General features: G+C 49.2%; 1 long non-coding RNA gene across 1 annotated transcript; it reads right to left on the bottom strand.

The window, feature by feature from the left end:
• Nucleotides 1-1,845: 1,845 nt before the first annotated feature.
• On the bottom strand, nucleotides 1,846-3,152 carry LOC130593805 (uncharacterized). The gene is made up of 2 exons (XR_008970875.1): nucleotides 3,078-3,152; nucleotides 1,846-2,126 (listed from the first exon to the last, which is right to left on the bottom strand). It is a non-coding gene; the product is annotated as an uncharacterized LOC130593805 (long non-coding RNA).
• Nucleotides 3,153-8,644: the final 5,492 nt, after the last annotated feature.

The raw sequence follows: 8,644 nt of genomic DNA, 5'->3' as shown, positions 1-8,644 counted from the left end.
TGCTCATGGTTTTGCTTGTGTGTTTTTGTTAAAGTCATGTTCTCTTTATGAGAAAACAAGTGCAGGAGGTGAAACTCCCAGTTATGGAAAACCACTACCCCTGTAACTTCAGAGTAACCATTAAAACTGCTGATGTTGAGCCCTGTTACTGGCCTCACCTACTTCCCTACCAGCCCCTTCTCCAAAACTCTGTGCTATGAGCTCTTTCTGCCCCCAGGCCAGAACTACCTGTGCTGGTGTTGCCCTTGCGTGTGCAGCCCTTGACTGCCATGAACTTTCTACCACCATCAGCCCCAGTTTGTCCCAGCAGCAAGAATGGGAGCCACAGATGGCATCTTCTTGGCTGGAGCAACACAAAGGTGTTGGGATGTGATCCATAACTCTGCTGTCCACCCACCACCACCTCACCAGGAACCATTTGCTCTCTCACAGACTGATTTTTAGGCAGGTGGAATCTGAAGCTTTGCAAGTGTTTAAACACATGTCCCTCTTGAATTATTCAGTGTACTTTGCCTGCTCCTGGAGTTAATTAAAATGGAGGGCAGTCGATAGCAAGCTCTCACATTCACTGCAGGGAGGAGGCAGCAAACTGTAGCAGAGGGAGTGCTGATACCACCTGCCTTCTCCTCCCCTCCTGCACCACAAGCTGCCTCCCCATAACTGCTGTGCTCCCTTGGCAACAGAATTATAGAATGGTTTATATTGGAAGGGGCCTTAAAGCTCACCCAGTTCCAACCCCTGCCAAGGGCAGGGACCCCTTCCACTAGAGCAGCTTGCTCCAAGCCCCTGTGTCCAACCTGGCCTTGAACACTGCCAGGGATGGGGCAGCCACAGCTTCTCAGTACTGACCGGCAGCAGCACAGCACCAAACCTTAATGATTTTGCCTTAATTTAAGGAGACCATGTGTGCACAGCACTGGGGACTGACCTGTCCTGAGCTACGGTTGGGGCTGCAGTGTCCAATTTCAGAACATCCAGGGAACCACCCAAACCAAGACCTGCTTCCCTCCCGAGTGGCCTCACACTCTTTTTTACCCTGTTCTCTGCTACAGTTGCATGAGGCTGTTTCCAGTGTCAGACATACATCCCTGCGTACCAAATAAAACCCAGACAAAGTGCAGCTCTTGTCCTCTTGAAGTGAATGGGGAGCTTAAGATTGGGATCAGAAGTTTGCCTATGATCTGAAGTACAAGTCTGAGCCAAAGCCCTCTGGAGTCAAGAGGAGTCTCTCCTCTGGCTCCAGCAGTGTTAGGTCCCAGAAAGCTTGTAACAGTAGCCCAACTTAAATACGTGATCTCATGTAAGGGTTTATTAACCCACACATAGATCCACGCTCCTCTCCTGCTCCTGTGAAACGTTATGAAGAGCAAATTATGTACCAAGTTGCACAATCCTGCCTTTCTCATGTGTCTGAATACAGCAATGACAGAGGTAACTCTGACACTGCCCCACACCGAAACACTCCGTTCTCAAGGAGTGGTTTTGTCCCCAGTCAGGCATCAATTAAAGTCACATTTTCCCTTTGTGAATCAAGCGAATGACAACAACATGGGGTTCATGTATTATCCAACAACTCAGCTAGTCACTATCTCCTAAATGTGAGATACAGTCGGAAACAGTTTATGCAGGAAGGAGAAATGGTGGTGTCATCCCCTGATCACACAGTACTTCTGCAGACTGCTTTTCACGGTAACAGGCACGTGTAAAGGCCATTACTGCTCCTCCACAGCATTTGCACTGAGTGGGAAAGGACCCCTCGCCCGGAAAAAGGAGTGAGAACATAATCACACACTGATCTCACCTGACTCTGAGACAGTGAAGCTAATACCACAGCTGAGCTGAGCATATTTGTAATGAATGAATTCTTGTGAAGCTCATGATATTTTGCAGGCAGGGTGCTCTAACAGCAGTGTTTGGAGCTGGCATGCCAAGAAAATACCTCCACATCTGATGGTAAATGATGTTGCATGGCTGAGCTGGTGGCATTTCTGATCACACAGGCTGCACCAAAGTCTTCAACTTGTTTTTGTCCATTCTGCTTTGTCCAGCATCTCCGGGGTCATCTTCAGGGCTGTGGTTTAACCCCAGCCAGCAACTGAGCACCACACAGCTGCTCACTGTCTCCGCTGGTGGGATGGGGAAGTGAATCGGAAGGGTAAAAGTGAGAAATCTCATGGGTTGAGATAATCATAGAACCATAGAATGGTTTGGGTTGGAAGGGACCTTAAAGCTCATCCAGTTCCAATCCCCCTGCCATGGGCAGGGACACCTTCCACTAGAGCAGGAAAAGCAAAAGCTGTGCACAAGGAATTCATTCACCACTTCCCATTGACAGATTGCTGTTCAGCCATCAGGAAAGCAGATCTCCTTCACAAGTCATGGTGACTTGAGAGCACAAATGCCTTTCTCCTTCTTTACCCAGTTTTATATGCTGAGCAGGGTGTCCTGTGGTCTGGAATATCCCTTGGGTCAACTGGGATTAGCTGTCTGGCTGTGTGCCCTCCCCACTCCTCGCGTAGCCCCAGCCTACTCGCTGGTGGGCGGTGTGGGGAGCAGACTCCATGTCTCGACTCAGTGTAAGCACTGCTCAGCAATAATGAAAACATCTCTCCATCAGTAATGCTGTTTTCACCACAGATCCAAAATACAGCCCCATATCAGCTACTATGAAGACAACTAACTCCACCCCAGCCCAAACCAGCACATTCAGGAATTGCCTAACCTGACCCAAAACTGAGTTACATTCTGGTACATCTAATATGTGCACATATTGAGACACTGCAGTTGGGCTACTTGATTTGTAAAGATGTTTAAGCAAGATGTTTAAGTTCAAGGTCAAGTGCTCTGCACTAGCCAGAGAGGATCTGAATGAACAGTCATTAAAACAGCCTGATTCCCATGGGGCACCGCTGGACTTTGAAACAACACCCGTGTGTGCTTGAAACTCTGCTGGGAAGGATCCTTTCTATTTTAGTGCTGCTAAACTGAGGCTTTTTAGTATGGATGCTTCACGCTGAACAGTCACACAAGTCAAAGCCTTTAAAAACCAGAACACTGGGGAAAGGCAACATCCTCACCTGGTGTCAAGGCTGAGTGCAGGCTCACAATGGAAGTCTTTTATCCTGACAGCAGCTGGCCAGCTTGCTCGGGGCCCTTAAAAGGAGAATTTGTGGATGAAAGCCAGGAACAGAACAGCCACCCTTGTCTGCAGATCTATAGCCCCAAGGAGATGTCACAGGAGCAGCGCTCCTGCACTCCTCATGCAGAACGTGGGTGGGAAGGAGACAGCCTCCAGATGGGAAAAGGGACTTTCCTGATGAAACAGCCCGAGAACCACCGGGTTAGAACAAATCCATCTGGAATGACAGCAGGGACGTGTCACGAGCGAGCTGCCTTGTCTTGGGATCAAACCCATCCATTACAGAAAGCTTTATCAGAAAACGGACGGGCCTCAGAGAGAGCTTCCTTCTGAGCAGACAGCGATGGGATGTATCACTGCGTGCATGTTGTTTACATCTCCGCTTTAACATCCTTTGTGGGAGGAAGTGCTCCACTGCCAAAAAAGACTTGATAGTTGCATTGCTTGCATGCAGCAATATTTAGACATAGCAAACCCACCCGTATTTATAAGAAGTCTGTCCCATTATCATATCAGTAGGAAGCCACAGGAAGAAGAGATGGACTCTCCATCCGCTCAGCCTGAGAGGAAGACCAAGGCTCCCAGTAAACCTTGTTGGAGAGGTGTTGTTTTCAGGCACAGACAGTGTTTCAGTTCCTGTCCCATGCCAGAGCTGGGAGCTGTACTTGTAACAGGAAATGAGAAGCACAGCCTGAAGCCAGAGGCACATGTCATTTGAACAGGCTCTTTGCTCTTTCACCAGCACCCAATGTGTGCTCCAGCACACAGTGAGCAGCTCTGCTGCACGTCCCTCTCAGCCAGCCAGGTTCATCATTAACCCTCAAATCCGACCCTAGGCTTGGTAGGTGAGGACCTGGTCCATAACAAACCTATCTGCCTCTGAGCAGTGCCCTCACTTCCTATGGGAAGGAGGGAGGACATGGCTGAACACCACGTTACTTCCAGCTCCAAACTCCATTGCTGCCTGCCTTTCTCCCAGAAAAGGGGATGAACGTTTCCTGAGCACCTGCTGGATCCTAAAACAACAGCAGAAATAGGTACAAAGAGATGAAATTGAGCCCTGGCCAGCCTGGAAGCTTACAAATGCTCCCACTCCCAAGATCCCACAGCTCCTCTTCTCTCCCATTCATCCCATAACCAAAACAGGAGCCTAGCACAGCACCTGGAAGAGGAGCTGCTGTTGTACAGTGAGGAATGGCTGCAGCCATGGGAGATGGCCATCTCTCATTTTTAGGATGAGCATACTCCTGCCCTGGGAAGTCCCTGCTAGCTTTGGAAAGAGGCAGGGAAGAAGCTGAGGGTTGACTCTGCTCAGATTTTAATCCATCTAGAACTTAAACGCTTGGTAGCAGGATGTCTTTTCTATCACGTGCAGTATCTAGTGCACCAGAACCCTCCTCCAGACGCAGGCTCAAGCCACTATCACAACAGCAGTAACAATTTCCCCTGTTAAATGGCGCACGCTGGCAAACGTTCCATCAGAGCTGCACAGCACTGACCCCGTCTGGGCCCTCAGACATCGCCAACAGCACTGTCTGGCAGATCCCTTCCAGTAAAGATCAGAGGAATAACATAACCCATCTAATTGCCATGCTGGAGCAGAGCACTGATTGAGCTAATCCCCATTCTCTCCCCAGAGCAGCCACGGCTGCGCAGGGAAGCACAGGGCAAAGCCCTGGACAGCCACGAATCATCGACTCCAGAAGGAAGAGTATTCCTAAACACCACCAGGTCAATGACCACACTTAATGTTGGTACCAAGAATTAATTGGGACCTTTGGAGGCCGCTGCATCAGCGTCGGCAGCCTGAGGGCCATCCGCTTCCTGGGATGAGGGGGATCTGGGGAACAGGCACTGCAGTAACAAGTCTGCTTATTTTACACAAAACCCCTCGGATTTCACACTCCCCAACACAATCTGGCCCGCTGGGCCCCTCTGCTGTCAAGCTCCAGCACTGCAGCCCGGCCCCCACTCCCACATCATTTAATTCACATGGCACAAAAATAAGACCAACCTCGACCAAGAGCAAGTCCCCCGAGAAACCTCGTCTTTTCTGGACGTTTAAATAACATCGTTACGGAAATGACCCAGGAAGGCTGCAGTCTGTCCCTCACTGGGGCAGAGAAGCCCAAGCAAACCCTGCAAGGGACAGTACCAGATGCATTGCTATCTCCCGCTGCACCGTCCTCACCAGGCTGAAATAGCCCGTTCCCGACCACCTATTTCATAGAAATTCTTAAAAATGGTTTGTGTTGGAAGGGACCTTAAAGCTCCTCCAGCTCCAACCCCTGCCATGGGCAGGGACCCCTTCCACTAGAGCAGCTTGCTCCAAGCCCCTGTGTCCAGCCTGGCCTTGAACACTGCCAGGGATGGGGCAGCCACAGCTTCTCTGGGCACCCTGTGCCAGCGCCTCAGCACCCTCACAGGGAAGAGCTTCTGCCTAAGAGCTCATCTCAGTCTCCCCTCTGGCAGGTTCAAGCCGTTCCCCTTGGCCTGTCCCTACAGGCCCTTGTCCAAAGCCCCTCTCCAGGTTTCCTGGGGCCCCTTTAGGCACTGAGGCTGCTCTAAGGTCTCCCTAGAGCACAGCAGAGGGGTAGGATCCCCTCCCTGAGCTGCTGCTCACGCTCTGGGGGTGCAGCCCAGCACATGGGGCAGCTCTGGGCTCAAGCATACACTGAAGCTGGCTCATGGGGAGCTTCTCGTTGACCAACACACCCAAGCCCTTCTCCTCAGGGCAGCTCCATCCACCTTCCACCCAGCCTGTAGCTGTGCTTGGGATTGCCATGTATTGAGACACATGAAAACGGGTTAGGAAACAAGCTAGCCAAGCTCATGGTATTTTTAACAAGATGCATTAAAGATTATCTTAAAAAGGCTTTATTTTCTGTACTGCTACAGTTGTTTCCATTTGCTCTGGTACCAAGATTCACCCACTGACCCACCCCTCCGCTCTTCAATACTCCACTGTGCTGCACAGGGCCCTGCTTTCTGAACCATTTTTGAAGATCTCCAAAGCACACCACTTTTGGAAGGCTTCTTCCAAGGCAAAGCAGTCAGTTACCAGGCAAACTCTCAATGAAGTCCAATATTTTATTCAAAGACAACATTAACCTTTTACTTTTATGCAAAGGGGTACATTTAAAATGAGCACACTCTGCTTCAGGAGGACGCTGCTGCGCCGTACGTGCATCCATGGGGCTCCGAGAAGCTCAGATGGCTGCCATCCTTCAGTTATCACAGTACTGTACCTTTACAAGAGACAGCATCAGCACTGTGATAACTGAGCCAGGGCAGCCTGTCAGTCATTGCGGCCCCTCCACAACACTGCCGAGCCCAGCAGGCACATCCTCCACCTCCTCATCCTTCACACGTCTCAGAAACACAGCATCACCCCAGCCAGTGTCCATCTGCCAGGTGAAAAGCTCAAGAGCATTTAACAGAAGTGGCTTTGCATCAGGGGTTTCAGTCCAGCATTAATTATCTGGCTAATTTGTTATCTTAATCACTGCAGTGGCTTCTGCAATGCAGCTCAAAGTGGTTTTAAGTAGTAGCTTCTGCTGGCTACATCCACCAACGCTGGATTTAATGGAAATAGGGTAACTAACTGCTCTACAGGTATCACCACAGAGAACATGGGGACTCCTCTCTTCCCCCTTAAATCCACTGGAGTTAAGACAGCAGCATTTGGTTTATGCTGCTTGAGTATTGAATGTCACCAACCAGTCACTGGGTGCAATGGCAGAGAGCCAGATGAGTTAATGGAGCTATACTGCCTGCAACAGCTGAGGAGGGGGATCACTAACAGCACCAGCACGAGGGCTCTGAGGGGAGCAGCACCCAGCCGTGTTCACCAGGGGCTGCAGCTGGAGTAAGCACACGAGGGGCCTAAAGGATCAGTGGCATTTTTAGGTTATAGGGTACAAATATAAGGTTGTGAAATAAACAATTCCACCACAAACTGATCACATTACAACCTTACATCAACCTATATTTTTACCTCCTTCCCTTTTTCTTCCCTAAAAACAGGCACTGCCGAAAAAGATCATGGAAATATTTCTACACACACACACACACACACACACACACACACTTTGGTTAAGAGAATCAAACAGCTCAAGTTCTGAAATGAGTTTCAAAACCAACAGTTTTACACAATAGAAGTTAATGTGTTACAGAAGAAGTTAATGTATTATTAAGTTTTTCAGAAGTTCATTTTGGATGTTGATGGAATTCACTGGTCCAGGGTGCTCTCACCTCCACACCAGGAGGAAGCAGAAACTCCAGCAGCAGCCTAACACTCCACACAACTCACCTGGAGAAGAACACGTCCTGAGGTGTGGCAGAGACTGTTGTTAAGAGAGAAATACGCACCAGCCAGCGGGCTCCAGCCATCAAACCGGTGTCTTGCAGGGTTTTAACTCCAGAGGGCAACGGAGAGACAAACACGAACTATCTGAGAGAAGCACGCAGTGGGAAAAAAAAACATTTGTGTGTTTTAAACCCAACTCCAAACATACATTACATAAAAAGGGGACAGCCAACAGATTACGCAATCCTGACGTACTGCACGGAGGACTTAAACACATCCCCTCAAACTCACGGATTTACCACCATTTGTAGATTGAGCATTAGAGCCTGTGGCCGCGAGAGCAAAACAGACAACAGAAAAGCTTGGTAAACCACGTTAATAGACTCTGTATGTACATCGGTGACTTCTGAAAAGGAAGCTGTGTAAGTAATGAACCATTTGCTCTCGCCCTGAGGTGTTCTTCCAACACCACTACTACTCCAAGAGAAAAATTCTATCGACTTCCATAGAATGGCATTGAGAATCCTGTGTTTCACAGGCTGAAGTGATGAGAGGTGTCATTTTATAGCTCCAGTATGCCTTGACTGCTCTTTCCATGTTTTATTCCATGCTCTCAGGAGTTACCATAATGCTCTTTAAAGGCAGAGGTTATGAGACCACAAAGGTGAGCAGCTCCTGCCCGACACCCCCTGGCACAAAGGTTGGAGTTACATATTCTAAAGGCTGATGCCATTTTCTCTAGAGGATCTAGCTCTTACTCCAATGCACACGCAGTTCGTTTCCTTGCATCTCACACTCACCTGTTGATTTTTGGTCAGACTAAAGCTACCCAGACCTGATACAAAAACCCTAAGGAGAGTCACCATTATCCCCTGAGGAAACCCCCTTATAAGCAAAACCTGCATTAGTTTTGGAACCTAACACAGTCTTTTTCCCCTTGCGACTGCAAAAGCATCGCATATTGCCATATACTTTTAAGAAAACCCCTCGAGTTTCCAGTGTTTGCTGCCAGTTTCTGCTCCTGAAAGGAGCTGGCGACTCTGCTTATTTGGGGATGGGTTTTGTTAACTTATGTGCACCGGAATTCCTTTAGCATCCCACCGCCGTGCCCGGGCCACAACCCGCACGCTCGCTACTCCCCGGGGTCTCAACTACAAGGGGGGGGGATGAGGTATGAAAGGGAGCAAACCTGATTT

The sequence above is a fragment of the Pezoporus wallicus genome, unplaced genomic scaffold (assembly GCF_028554395.1).
Source record: "Pezoporus wallicus isolate ANWC-B61680 ecotype Strahan unplaced genomic scaffold, APGP_CSIRO_Pwel_v1 contig_11395, whole genome shotgun sequence".
NCBI classification, from domain to species: domain Eukaryota; kingdom Metazoa; phylum Chordata; class Aves; order Psittaciformes; family Psittacidae; genus Pezoporus; species Pezoporus wallicus.
This window is presented reverse-complemented; position numbering and strand designations above follow the sequence as displayed.